Below are 15,207 nucleotides of genomic sequence, written 5' to 3' on the forward strand. Positions count from 1 at the left end.
GAATCCCTTTATATTTTATCTACTATCTCTCGGGACACAAGTTTCATATTTTTATTATCTACAGTAACACAGTACTTCCTCTTTTTGTCCTAAAATTACCTCTTTCAAGCTTTAAGGAGTGCCCTCTGCCTTTAGGACTGGGAAGCAATGATTCCATCTGCATTTTCTCCCTTCAGTTCCACCCGATCCTGGAGGCTTTGATGGTATCTGCTGAGCCTTTGTTGTCAAGACAGAGAAAGCTAATTTGGGTTCAGAAAACAGAACAGTTTCAAAGGAGCCTACCTCCAAGAACCAAACAGTTTTTGAGCCAGGGTGCAGTGGTCCTCACTGTTGAAATGCAGGAACACATTGTGGTGACTGTTGACAAAGGGTTAAGCATCACAGACAGTCTTCGTAGAAGCAGAAAACAGGACTGATCCAAAACATATAACGTATACTCCAAAATAAGCCAGGCTCGCCCCTCTTAATGGGATCGCTACAGACATGCCAAATGCTACAGCTAGTCAATTGTATACATATGGTAAAACTTTTCATACCATTCAGTGTTTGCCACAATATGATTTTAATTACGTACAGATTGGGTAGCTGGAAGAAAGCACTGGAATTGAATAAAGTTAAACACAAGCCCTTTTATAAATGGCCCTGGTTTAGGTTAGAACGTATGCAAATGACCACCAGGGACGGTAGGAGGAGTGTGTGGTCTGGGACAGTCTCTGGGGACAGGACGTGACTCGTCTTCAAGCTGGGAACCTGGTTCGTCTGCAAGGAGAGAATTTACAGAACGGTGGTTATACTCCTTTTGAAGTCGGGACTTAACGCGAATGCTTGCGCCCTGTTACTCACATTCTTCCTGCCCCGGGACAGGGTTTGTCTCTACAAAAAGAAATTGCTGTCTGGGCAAACATCACCTTCAACTTGAAAGACTCTGGGGTTGGATACGGCAGAGATCAGTATTTTTGAAACTTTTTTTTCGTCTTCTTTCCTAATGGTACTTTTGTGGGCTGTGTTCTTTGTTTCTCTGAAGTCAATTTGACATAGCAAATTCAAAAGCAGTGCTGTTTACCTCATTCAAGAAAAGAAACAGGGGGCAATTTTGCTTGAGCCAGGCCTTGGCTGTGCAGAGGAGAAAACCGCGGGCTTTGGAATGTGCTTTCCTCAAACTTGAACAGCCTAGTTTTGGTTTTCCTCAGAACTTACCAGAAGAGCTTGGACTTACTGAATATCTTTTGGGTAAGCCGCTCTAAATTCCAGCTTCTCTTTTCTGAAATGAAGATACACCCTGTGCACCCCCCGCCCCACCCTACCCTGCAAAAGCCAACCTACTGAGGTTTCAGGACCCAAAACCTGGCCCCTCACAGACCCTGTCCACAGGGCTGTTGGACATCCCTGAGGAGAGAGGATAGAGTTAGTGTAATAGGGCTAAAAATGACACCTGACTTTTTGGGAGCCTCTTGGATGATATCAGACCATTCCAAGAATGGGCAAACCCGTATTCTGTGTCTTTGCTGGTGAGATGGGAGTACCAGGAATTGAACCTGTTGCAAGACGGGGGGCCCCTTCCAGGGCCCAAGAGTGGGCTTTTGTCTAACACTAGGAAATGGATTGTCTGAGGAGACACATGTGCTGGCAGAGCAAAAGGCTTTATTGGGAAGGGGCACCCGGGCGGAGAGAAGCGGGCTGAGGGAACCCAGGAGAACTGCTCTGCCACACGGCTCACAGTCTCTGGTTTTATGGTAATGGGTGAGTTTTCAGGTTGTCTCTGGCCAGTCATCTTGCTTGATATTTTTGGTCTTAGGGTCCTTCCTGGTGGTGCAGACCTCGTTCAGCCAAGATGGATTCCAGCACAAAGGGTGCTGGGACGTTGGTAGGACAATACTATTGGCTGGCATCTCCCCCTCCTCTTGGCTCCTCCTGAATTCTCCTGGTTAGTTTTCGGTGGCAGCACCTTGTTCCTTATCAGGACTTCCTGTTGTGAGACAACTCATGCATGGGGTTATCATTGTGCCTGGCCAAGGCAAGCGGTTTTGGTCAGTGGTTCCCTAACAAACCTATTATAGGAGCAGGGTGAGGCCTGGATCAGGCATGGAAAGGTCTTCTCCCCTAATACCCATGAAGAAGGAGGCAGAATGAAGGGAACCCCCAGGTCATGGGGAGAGGGGGATGGACTTCGGGATCCCTATTATTCGAGAGGAAACCACACCCCTCCAGCACTGCTTTTGGCCTTGCAAGCAGCAGTGATTTCCATATGCTCCCAGCCCCTGGGCTGATCAGGATGGTGGCCACGGCAGCCATGGGAAAAGACTGTCATGTGCCAGCCCCTTCTCTTTGTATCTGTGAATATTTGTATACAGATACTAATCTGTAGACATACACACTTGAGTTCTAGTTTTCTACTCTTTGGGCTTTGGTTCAGTAACTTTTCTTGGGAAAGTCACTGATTTTAGCCTAGAGGGAGTTTTGAGCTAATTAATTAATTAGCTAATTAAAGTTCTTTGGTAATAACTATCTATGGATTGAAATGTCTCACTCTGGGGAGAAAAGGCAGGGCTACCAGTGAACTAGACTTGACCTCTAGACTGTGAATTTCTTGAGGGCACCTTTCACATCTTACCCTCTTTTGTGGGATAAATGAAGACCAAGTGAATGACTCTAAAATTAATTAATTTCACTTCGTTGAAATGGACTTTGTTAATGGACCGTTTAATAACGCGTTCAGATATACAGAAACGACATCTGTAGTACAAGTACAGTCATATAAGTTAGTTCCTCCATGTTTAGGAAGGAAGAAAGGGGAGAGGGAAGAAGGAAGGTCATTTGTACTTAATTTCAAATACTGATTCCTCATTTCTTCTTTGATGTTTACTTCAGTGGCCTTAAAATATTGGCTCCCCAGATAAAGTTTACTGCATCTTGAAATCACTTCCATTCTTAGTTACCAAAATCAGAGGAAGCATAAATACTAGGGTTAGCTGCAGGGGATCTTTACTGCGCTGGGCAGCCCAAAAAATCAACCTTATTCCTAGAGTGATGCAGTCCTTTCCCAGCTGCTGCCCGACTCCATTCCCTGTTGAGACCACAGCCCTTGGTGGCCTTGGATGAGCTCAACCACAAAGGAACCATCCCCCACCCCCCAACACTAGGAAGTGGACAAGATCATAGGAGTGAGACAGGGGCTTGGGTAACACAGAGAGGGTGACTTCTTTAGGTGGGGTCTGGCTCAGGCCCTTCACTCTGGGGGCTGATATTCTCTGGCTGACCCTTTGCCACTCTGCATTTAGTTCTTAATCCACTTGTGTGCCCAGTGGTAGAGGAGGAGCTAGAAAAGCCACAACTCCTTGAAATATAGGGGCTGCCATCAACGTAGTAGGAAGCACAGTCATTTAAATGATGGTTGCAGTTTGTACAATGTAATACTTTGATAGAGTTGAGTTATAAACTAAGAAGCTGCTAAGTTGCTTCAGTCGTGTCCGACTCTGTGCGACCCCATAGACGGAAGCCCACCAGGCTCCCCCATCCCTGGGATTCTCCAGGCAAGAGCACTGGAGTGGGTTGCCATTTCCTTCTCCAATGCATGAAAGTGAAAAGTGACAGGGGAAGTTGCTCAGTCATGTCTGAGTCTTAGCGACCCCATGGACTGCAGCCCACCAGGCTCCTCCGCCCATGGGATTTTCCAGGCAAGAGTACTGGAGTAGAGACAGCCCTAAAAAAAACCTAACATTTATGCCTGAGAGTATCAGGGAAGGCTTTATGCAGGATCTTGAAGGATGAATAGGGGTTCACTTGGTAGAGACTCAGTGAGGGCATTCGAAGCTCTGCAGATAAAGTAAAGATATGCAGGTATCAAAAACGTGGCACATTTCTAAACAGCAAAAAGTTCAACGTGGTCAAAATACAGGAAAAATGGGTGAGTGGGGATTCACTGGATATGAGACTGTTGTACCAGATTGGGATCAAATTGCCATCAAAATGGTTGATTATAATTATATATATGTCTGTATCTCCTGCCCAAGTGTCTGCACCCTCAGATCAGGGATTAGGTTTTACTGACTTTCTTCAGACAAGGTTGGGTACTTCTGCGGTGATATGACTGTAAATTTACTGACTTTCCTCAGTCTTCCTGAATCTGACAGTGTTTTTAAAAGGGCCCCATGAATTTTCATTGAATGGATATTGGGTGATATTGGAAGTTATTTTAGCCTAGGCTGAGGAACTGGTCATATATCACAGTAATTTGTTTAGACTTTACCTCTTGGGGAATATAGAACCATTAAATAAGAATGATCTAAATCTGCAATCTGTGTTTGACAAAGTAATTCTGACTATAATGTGACAGATTCATTGAGAGAGACTGGATGTTGGAAGGCCAGTTATAAAACTACTGTAATGATCTGGAGGAAATATTAGAAGGTTTGGGAGGGTGGAAACTTGAGAGATATTTATAAGGTAGCATTGACAGTCCATTCTGAAGGAGATCAGCCCTGGGATTTCTTTGGAAGGAATGATGCTAAAGCTGAAACTCCAGTACTTTGGCCACCTCATGCGAAGAGTTGACTCATTGGAAAAGACTCTGATGCTGGGAGGGATTGGGGGAAGGAGGAGAAGGGGACGACAGAGGATGAGATGGCTGGATGGCATCACTGACCCGATGGACATGAGTCTGAGTGAACTCCGGGAGTTGGTGATGGACAGGGAGGCCTGGCGTGCTGCGATTCATGGGGTCGCAAAGAGTTGGACACGACTGAGCAACTGATCTGATCTGATCTGATGATTGACAGCTAACCCCAATTTTTGGTGACCAGTGGAATAGGAGGGGGAAAAACTGAAGATCACTGTTGACTCAAAACAAACTAAATCTGACTTTCAAGTGGATTTATACTCAAACATGAAAAGGAAAAGAATATCCTAATACTTGGGCACTGAATGTAATTAGCTTACTGATATCTATTTAGAATAATGAAATTAAGAGTTGACTAACCAATAAGATTTACATAGACATTGGAGAGAAGGAACTGATTTATATAGCATATGTAATATACATATTGGTTTTGTAACACACATAAGATGTAAATACACAAGTAAAGAGTGTGTTCTGATGTCATAAATATAATCAGGGCTGCCACGTGTGGTCTCACAGGTTGTGTACTGCACAAATCAAGGAAGTAGCACCAATAATCGGAGAAGGCAATGGCAACCCACTCCAGTGTTCTTGCTGGAGAATCCCAGGGACAGGGGAGCCTGGTGGGCTGCCGTCTCTGGGGTCACACAGAGTCAGACACGACTGAAGTGACTTAGCAGCAGCACCAATAATAGCAACAGGTCACCCTGCAAAGCTACTGTCATGTCCGTCTTGGCCTTCACCTCAACAGATTCAGAGACTGTAGCCACAAAAGAAGTTTAAGATGGGAACTTGATAGACTTGCAAGGTTTAATCATCTGATGGAGGCCCTTCTAGAGCTGGGTAATTAGTTAGTTAGATGTGTGTTAAATGAGAGAAGTTTTTCTCCTTTTAAAGGACTTAAGCTATGTTCTTATCTCGCCTTCTGACAGCAGTGGGAAAACCCAGCTGTTCGTACGTGGTGATGTTTTAAAGCCTCCTAGAATGTGATGTGTCCCACTCCACGGTGCTCAGTGTTTCTGAGTCTTGTTCATAATGAATGATGCAACATGACACGTGGATTCAGCCTTTAGAAGGGATAAACTCACGGAAGCAGATGAAGAAAGTACAGTCCTTTATATTCTTTCACAACAATCCAGTGTTGCTTTAAAATTGTTGTGGATTTTGCTCACATGCTTCAGGGGACATAGCTTCCAACGGTGGCAGGCCAGACTGTAGGTTAGGCTTGTCTCTGCTGTGACCTGGCTTGCCATGGCTGGGGTTTCTAAACCATCAGAGCAGTTCTCCGCGGCCAAGACTCAGTTTGGGGGAAGTGGGAGGCTCTGTAGAACATGTCAGAGAAGAGCATCCTCTTACAGGTCAGACTGCCTAGGGCTCCCAGAAAGCAGCCCAGACGACTGCGTCATACACAATCTCCAGATGCTTGGGCCCTTGGGACCCAGTTGTCAAACTGAGTTCTGGACCAGGGCCTGGGCAAGCGCAGGTAGGGTGTACAGCGGTGCCTGCTTTCCCGCACTTATTCATCTAATGGAAACATGTCAGGCTGCCTCCTCCAGGGCCCGGCATTTATTTTAAAGAACGTTAGAAAGGAAGCAGATCGCTTCCCATCTTCCTCCCTCTTTGGGCGTGTTTATTGTGATTGGAAATCATTCTCGGCCACGTGGTTGTGGCTTTCACCCCACTCTTTGTGCTCCTAGGTTAAACAGCCCTCTGTGCAAATAAACAGAAAAGGCGAGGGATTTTATTCAGCGACAGAAAAAGGAGCGAAGTGAGAGCCTGGAGAAGTGGGAGGGGAGGTCCGCGGGCTCGGGTCCTCTGCAGTGAGCGTTTTCCTCGCTCGGCTCGCTCGCGGAGCCAGGCCGGCGGCAGGGTAGAGGCCCTGGCGGGGAGCCCAGCCCCAGGTGTTGGGCAGGAAACCGGACTGCCGGCCCAAGGCTGTTGTTTGCTAGGACTTACTTGGGGCTTATCTTGAGTATTCCTGTTGCGGGGGCGGGGGGGCGGGGGGAGGAAATTTGGAGCTGCTCTCAACTTGATTAAAACCTGGAAGCAAGAAATAAAGCTGAAGAATTTGTGCAGTTTTGGATCACGTATATTTCAAAATTTCGTTCCAAAGCTCATAAAACCTCCAGCTGTTGGCACAACTGATGAGACTTATTTGCCATCAAAATTGTTTTGAACACATTCCTTTTTTATATATATCTTTTAAAACTTTTATTTATTTTTGGCGGCACTGGGTCCCTGTTGCTGCGTGCAGGGTTTCTCTAGTTGCGGGGAATGGGGACTACTCCCTAGTTGCGGTGAGCGGGCTTCTCTGCAGTAGCTCCTTGTGTTGCTGAGCTCAAGCTCTAGGGTGCACGGGCTTCAGTAGCTGCAGCTCTCGGGCTTAGCTGCCCCTTGGCATGTGGAATCGTCCCAGACCAGGGACTGAACGCATGTCCCCTGCATTGGCAGGCAGATTCTTAACCACTGGACCACCAGGAAGTCCCTGGACACATTCTTAGAAGGAGCCACATACAACCTAAGACCACTCAGTGACTGACACAGCATGCACTGCGTCAGAGCCCCTCAAAACTCGGCTTTTTGTGTCCGAGGGACCGTAGGCTTAAATTTTCATTCTTCTTGTCCTAGTAGACCTGGAAAAGACTATTTATTGTTAGTTAGTTCCCTATTTCAAGCCAATACACGCTTCATGAAAATCACTTTAAAAAGAAAAAGACTTCCACAGATACAGAAAGCCAGCACAAGTCAAGTGGATGGCTTAATGAATTACTGAGGTCAAAAAATAAAACCTGACTCCTGCCCCCTGCGGTCCCCATCTCAGACCCTCCTCTCCCCCAGGAATAACCTCTCTTCCAAACTTCTATGGTGACTGCTTTCCTGTGTCTAACTTTATTTCTTTAATTAAATGCTCTTTCTTTGTTGCTTTTGGTGCCCAATGTTATATGAAGCTCCCCAACCCAACAAGTCAGCCCCTTCATCACTCTTAGCTAAGGCAGCCTTGGGCCGGGAGGTCTTCTACCCAACCTTCTTTCTGGAACCATTCTCTATAGGCCCCTTCATAGTTCCGAGCCCCTTTGTATCCAAGGTTCCAGGCCAACTGTGTGGCTTGTAAGCCCCGCCTGCCCACCCGACAGAAGAAAATGAGATTCTCGTCTTCTGGCTTTGGCTTCTCAAAGGAGTACAAAGCCTTGAAAGCAATTGGCTCCATCAGCTGGGCACTTTCCAACCCTGACCACCTCCACCGAGGGTGCTCTATGCGCTCCGGAGGCCACACGTTGGCCTAGACCAGATCCCAGGTCTCCCCTGCTGGTACCTCCAGCCATGGTGCGCACAGCAAATGTGAGTTTCAGGAATGTGGCCCTGGCCCACCCCCTGGGAGCGGGCTGTGTGTTTAACTTTAAAAAGTTATTTTATATAAAATTATTATATAAAGTATTATATATTATTATATAAAAATTTTGTATTACAGTTATTTTATAGAAATAAATTTTTATTTTTGGCTGCACTGGGTCTTCTTGCTGCACACGAGCTTTCTCTAGTTGCAGCAAGAAGGGCTACTCTCTAGTTGCAGAATTTGGGCTTCTCACTGTGGTGGCCTCTCTCATTTAGGAGCACAAGCTCTAGAGTGCAGGCTTCAGTAAGTTGTGGCACACGGATTTAGTTGCTCCGTGGCATGTGGGATATTCCCAAAGCAGGGATTGAACCCATGTGCCCTGCATTGGCAGGCAGATTCTTAACCCCTGGACCACCAGGGGTGTCCCTGGGTTTAACTTTTAATAGTTTTATCACTCAATTATGCATCATCTCTAGACTCAAAAATTTGATCTTGCCTGTTTCAGTTCAGTTCAGTTGCTCAGTTGTGTCCGACTCTTTGCCACCCCATGGACTGCAACACGCCAGGCTTCCCTGTCCATCACCAACTGCCAGAGCCTGCTCAAACTCATGTCCATCGTGACAGTGATGCCATCCAACCATCTCATCCTCTGTCATCCCCTTCTTCTCCTGCCTTCATCTTTCCCATCATCAGAGTCTTTTCCAGTGAGTCAGCTCTTTGCATCAGGTGGCCAAAGTATTGGAGCTTCAGCTTCAGCATCAGTCCTTTCAGTGAATATTCAGGACTGATTTCCTTTAGGATTGACGGTTTGGATCTCCTTGCAGTCCAAGGGACTCTCAAGAGTCTTCTCCAACACCACAGTTCAAAAGCATCAGTTCTTTGGCACTCAGCTTTCTTTATAGTCCAAATCTCACATCCATACATGACTACTGGAAAAACGATACCTTTGACTTGATGGACCTTTTTTGGTAAATAATATCACTGCTTTTTAATATGCTGTCTAGGTTGGTCATAGCTTTTCTTCCAAGGAGCAAGCATCTTTTAATTTCATGGCTGCAGTCACCACCTGCAGTGATTTTGGAGCCCAATTTCATGGCTGCAGTCACCACCTGCAGTGATTTTGGAGCCCAAGAAATAAAGTCTTTCACTGTTCCATTGTTTCCCCATTTATTTGCCATGAAGTGATGGGACCAGATGCGATGATCTTAGGTTTCTGAATGTTGAGTTTTAAGCCAACTTTTTGACTCTCTTCTTTCACTTTCATCAAGAGGCTCTTTAGTTCTTCTTCACTTTCTGCCATAAGGGTGGTGTCATCTGCGTATCTGAGGTTATTGATATTTCTCCCGGCAATCTTGATTCCAGCTTGTGCTTCATCTAGCCTGGCATTTCTCATGATGTACTCTGCATAGAAGTTAAATAAGCAGGGTGACAATATACAGCCTTAACTTACTCCTTTCCCGATTTGGAATTAGTTTGTTGTCCCACGTCCAACAGTTCTAACTGTTGCTTCTTGACGTGCATACAGATTTCTCAGGAGGCAGGTCAGGTAGTCTGGTATTCCCATCTCTTTCAGAATTTTCCAGTTTGTTGTGATCCACACAGTCAAAGGCTTTAGCGTAGTCAATAAAGCAAAACTAGATGTTTTTCTGGAACTCTCTGGAGTTTTTGATGATCCAGTGGATGTTGACAATTTGATCTCTGGTTCCCTTGCCTTTTCTAAATCCAAAAATTTGATCTTGCCTGTTTAGAAGTGTTTAAAGTACCTTTTAATTATTTTAAAAACTACAGATGCTTCCTTTAACTCCTTAAAATTTACCTATTGAACGACATTTAAGTAGGACTTAAAGTATTTAAGCCAAATTATACTAGCAACACATTCAATTACCTTGTGTAAGCTATGATTTTAAGATTTTTTTTTTTTTTGCAAACACAGTGGTAATACCTAATTTTAATTGAAATGTGGTAAAACCTGAAAACAGACATAATTTAAAATGCTAAGAAGCCAGAAAGTTGCATTTGAATCTATACTAGTGGTTGAAAGGTTGAGGTTATCTGGGTAATGTACAGGGGAGCTTTTCATTTTCTGATACCATTGATCTTGTGATGTGTGCTTATATACAGGGTTCCAGGTGGTGCTAGTGGTAAAGAACCCACCTGCCAATGCAAGAGACATAAGAAAAGCAGGTTTGATCCCTGGGTCAGGAAGATCCCCTGGAGAACAGCATGGCAACCCACTCCAGTATTTTTGCCTGGAGAATCACATGGACAGAGGAGCCTGGTGGGCCACAGTCCAGAGGGTCTTAAAGAGTCGGACACAACTGAAGCAACTTAGCATGCGTGCGTGTGCTTATATAATCATTACATCACATAGCAAAAGTGAAAGTCGTCCAGTTGTGTCTGACTCTTTGTGACCTCATGGACTGTCCCTGGAATTCTCCAGGCCAGAATACTGGAGTGGGTAGCCTTTCCCTACTCCAGGGGATCTTCCCAACCCAGGGATCGAACCCAGGTCTCCTGTATATTGCAGGCGAAATCTTTACCAGCTGAGCCACCAGGGAAGCCCTATGTCACATATGATTATCTCTATTCTAGGCAAAGAATAGAAAAACAGCTATGGCTTTGTAAGAAAAGCCCCAAACCAAAATCACAAGCAAGCTTAGAAGTTAAAGTGACAGGATCTGCCTTTCAGTTCTGGTTCTGCCACCATGGAATGCTGGGCACGGCAACAGTCTCTCTGCGCCTGATTCTCACAGTCCATCCACACTTTTGTTATGAAAAATGATTTATTTATTAAACTCTCTACCTTATTATTAATCTTGATTCTGGAAAAAGTTAAATCTGAGTCTTTGGTGTGAAAAATAAAAAGGGGTGAAAAAAACATGTACTCCCAGGGTTCATCAAATATAATTTCATTTACTTGCGGGTACTAATATTTTGCATTTTTACCTGATAATAGTTTATTAGCGTTGGTAATAGTAACTAAAATGGCAGGTACTTGCAGACTAACTTTTAGTTCATGAGATGCTCTTTCTTATGAACTGTCTGTGTTTTTATAGAATAAAACCATCCCACACAAAGTATCTCTTCTGCTGTCATCGTATGCTTGTGTTCTCTCTTCAGCCGGCAGCGGAGAGGAACTTATTAAAGTCATAGGTGTTGAGTGAAAAAACATAAATTATAAACATCTAGTCATTATTTTTTTATACATTTCTGGAGTTGTTTATTTTGTATAATAGCCAATTCTTAAGTCTGTACCATGAAAAATATGAGTTAAATAATGGATAATTAATCTTTACATAATCTCATGGCATTGCTTCTTTAAAAAAAAAAAAAAAATGTAAAAACCAAGTCACCAGGATGACACCGAGAATTTAACTGCTGTCCTGAGCTGCCTTATTGCACAGTCACTTAAACCCACATGAGAGAGGTTTACAATATGAGTCACTCAGGTTCCTCTACAGGAAGATCATTTTTCTCTTGCCTTGAGTCCGTACTCAGATACCATGTGGCCATCTGGTGGATTGCCACAAATCCTGTATCTGTAAGCATAGTATCTAGGATACATCTGAAGGAAATGTATTAAAAGGAAAGAAAATTGAGTCACTGTTTTATCCTGATCAGGAAGGTGACAGTAACCTGTTGTCCCAAAGGAGGCACTATTCTTGAGAAAATTACAGGGGGATGGCGGGGGTTAAGAGGCCTCCCAGCAGTTCCCACAGTCTAGCAATCAGGCTAGATTTGGGTTCCATCTCCTTGAATCCCCTCTTCTGGCTCCATTGGCGTTACTGTGTCTTGTGTCTTCACAGGTGCCGTCTTCTTTCCCAGACTATGCAAGAGGGGGACTCTGCTCTGTTTTCCTTGCTAGTCCTAGAAAATTCACACCAGCCCTTCTCAAGCTCTTCCTAGCTCTGAGCGTTAGGTGTGAGCATTCCATCCTTAAGAGATGTGTCTTTCATGAGGAACCAAAATTGTCCCCAGCTTACTCTGGAACTAAGTGAAAATTAATCTGCGGGCAAACACTTCCTCTTGTTCACACTTACCATTCTGTATAGCCTTCTAACAGAGCACTTGTCACTTTGCTCTGTAATTTGAGAGCTTTCACATTTCCTCTCACCATCACCTACAAAAGAAAATGTATTTTCCATTGCAAACCATCACACACAGATGTGTGTGTGTGTGTGTGTGTGTGTATATATGTATATATATATATGATTGATACAGAGATATAGACACATATCCATGTGAGTTGCCTTACCTTGACTGCTCGCTCTCTGATATTTTCCATTCTGTGCTACTCTGTTCTACTTTGTTTGTTCATTTTTGTCTGCGCTGGGTCTTCATTGCTGTGTGGGGGCTTTCTCTGGTTGTAATGAGTGGGTGCTACTCTTCATTGCAGTGTTCGGGCTTCTCACCGTGGTGGCTTCTCTTGTTGCAGAGTGTGGACTCTGCAGGTGTGGTGTACAGACTTTCTGCATATGGGATCTTCCCAGACTAGGGATCGAATCTGGTTCCCCTGCATTGGCTGGCAGATTCTTAACCACTGGACTCCCAGGGAAGCCCCTATCTATTTATTCTGAGTGCTGATCAAGACCCATTAAACTGGTTTCATGATTCTGTCTGTTTGGGTCACACGTTGCTGTTGGAAGCACACAGTTCTGGTTAATGTGCCTGACACCCCTGGCCCCATCCCTGCTAGACTCTGATCTCCCTGTGGGCAGAAAGTGAAGCTTGTCCCTTCCTCTGCATACTGAACATCCACCTTGGTGCCTGGCAGGTAGCAGATGCTCAGGTTAATATTAGTTCCACCAAAGAACTCAGCCTCATTTGTAAAATCTGTGAAACGGAGAGGTGCCCAGGCATACCCGGGGGGCAGTTGTGAGAACAGAATGAGATCATATATTTAAAGCACAGAACATAGGGCCTAGTACCAACAGATGCTCAGTTAACACTTGCTTCTCTCTGATTTTCTAGAACTGGCTCTCCCTTTAATGGAGCATCGGAACTGTGCTGCACTTTAAGTATAATGAGATGTTTGAATTCCGTTAACCTAAGGCCTTCAGCCACTCGGGCATGCTGAGATTTTCCAAGATGCCATGAAGCCAGGGACGGATAGCCTTCAGGGAGCGCAGTTTCTTCTGGGGTTTAGCACAGGCCAGGCCTTGGCTGGAAATAGGGAAAGGTCACAGGGGTGAGTTGGTTTGCCATATTCTGTGTGTGCATGCTCAGTCGCTTCAGTCATGTCCGACCCTTTGGGACCCCATGGACTGTAGCCCCCCGAGGCTCCTCTGTCCATTGAATTCTACAGGCAAGAATACTGGAGTGGGTTGCGTTGCTCTCCTTCAGGGGATCTTCCAACCCAGGGATCAAACCCACATCTCTTATGTCCCCTGCATTGGCAGATGGGTTCTTTAGCATTAATGCCACCTGGGAATCCATTGCCATACCCTAGTGGGACTCATTTCTCCATAAAGAGTGGGATGAAATCATTATTAGAATTTCATGGCAAAAATGAAAGTGACTTCCACATTTAAAAAGACTATGCATTTAAAATCAACGTGAAATTTAGAGTATTTTGTAACTCAGAGGTCTTCATAAGAACTACTATATTAGAAAGACTACTCCTAAATAAAGTCTGATGTAGCAGAGAGGGAACTAGTGGGAGAACTTCTGGTTTGATCCACAGTATCTGGCCACCAGACTGTGAGTGGGACAGCCTCTCTGGATCTTATTTCTTCATCTATGAAAGGAAACCCCTCTCCATTCCCAAAATCCTGTGATTACAAATATGGGCTTTCAAATCCATTTTACATTCACTGGATCATATTAATCAACAGGGAGATAACATTTCACTTTTCTCAGCTGCAGAGTCTGAATCAGATACAGTGCCTGCAAGCTTTTCTCGATAATTGTTGCTTGCCACTCTCAGAAGTGCCGAACGGTGCTTAACTGACCTGATCACCAAAATGAAGTCAGATTATCTGTTATCTTCAGAGATAGAACTTCAAAAATCAGAATTTTGCATGCATCATCACAGTAATAGTTTGTTCTAAATTGTGTGTTACTTGGTCCATGAAATGTAACCTCTTCATTTAATGTGTTGTGAATTGATCATTCACATATGAGTAATGTAATGAGCCTGCTTGCTGTTTTCTTCTAGGACAGAATGACTCAGAAGATAATGGAGCTTTGAAGTCTAGCAGAATATGAAGTCTTCCCTCTTCTGGTTTAAATTTAAAAGGTCAGTAGTGAGTTTCTTTTGCTACCAGCTGGTACTTGCCCATCTTCCCCAGTTCTTAACAAGCAGGCTGTCCTGAAGTTAGCAGGGCGGTTAGGAAGGCCTTCGCTGCATCGGTATGGAAGTCAGGATTTTTTCAGATGTCTGGGAGTAAAATGCTTAGTGTGGAGAGGTTCGCAGCGCAGTTCTGTGCCACCAGCTCCCTAATACAGAGCTTCTCTTTTGTTTCTTCGCAGTACTACCCTCCCAGGTACCCCCCACCAAGGCTCTGATGCAAACGAAAATCAGATAATAAGTGACTCAGCTTGAAAGGTCAAGCTCCTCACCAGAAATGTCAAAAAGGACTCCGTTACCTTTGCTGTTTTCACAGTGAACAGAGTCAGCTTCCACAGGGCACCAGGGTGGTGGCACATTAGTTCTTAAATAAAGAGAAAAAGGAGTTGGTGTCAGAAGCGGTCTTTTTCTGACTCATTTGCTCTCCATTTTTTGCTCCTGTTTGGCTGATTATGTTAACCTTCTGCTCAGTCTCCATGCCCTATCTAATTTTGCCACTTTCCACCTAAAATTAAATGCATGTCCAACCCTGTCACTGCTCTGAGCAGCCCTCTATCTGATTAAACCCAGCCCCCCTGCCTGGCTTCCAAGGTTCTGTGGCCTGACATCCACCCCCATCCTCATCTCGCGATGCTCCTTCCTCACTCCTAGACCTGCTGGGTCCATGTCTTTGCTCTTGCCTGTTCTCTGTCTGACATTAAGCCTCCTCTTCCCCTGACTGCATTGTGAGACGCACTCAGGGATCAGCCCCTCTGAGCAGCCTTTTCGGGACCCCCACCCCCACCCCCATAGTGGGCAGCAGGCCTCTCCATGATCCCGTGATCCCTGCACACACACCTCCATACCTACACTCACCACTTCATGTCCATTTAACAGTTTTACTTTTCTCTCTCTCCTGCTGGAGGGAGAGAATTTTAAGTCATTATTGCTGAAAATTCGGGGACTCTCCAGCGAGATCAGATTTCTGAA

General features: G+C 44.8%; 1 protein-coding gene across 14 annotated transcripts in view; it reads left to right on the plus strand.

The window, feature by feature from the left end:
* The window catches only part of SCAF8 (SR-related CTD associated factor 8), a 221,559-nt gene that overhangs the window by 179,920 nt on the left and 26,432 nt on the right, over positions 1–15,207 (plus strand). For 7 of the 14 annotated variants that reach the window (XR_011568540.1, XR_011568538.1, XR_011568537.1 and 4 more), the window contains one exon: positions 14,107–14,187. The gene's annotated coding sequence lies outside the window, so the exon portion shown is untranslated. Of the gene's footprint in view, positions 1–12,920; positions 13,138–14,106; positions 14,188–14,420; positions 14,637–15,207 lie in introns of those variants that run through there. The other 7 variants (XR_011568544.1, XR_011568547.1, XR_011568546.1 and 4 more) reach the window with 3 other exon arrangements.

Source organism: Bos indicus, chromosome 9, assembly GCF_029378745.1.
Source record: "Bos indicus isolate NIAB-ARS_2022 breed Sahiwal x Tharparkar chromosome 9, NIAB-ARS_B.indTharparkar_mat_pri_1.0, whole genome shotgun sequence".
Taxonomy (NCBI): domain Eukaryota; kingdom Metazoa; phylum Chordata; class Mammalia; order Artiodactyla; family Bovidae; genus Bos; species Bos indicus.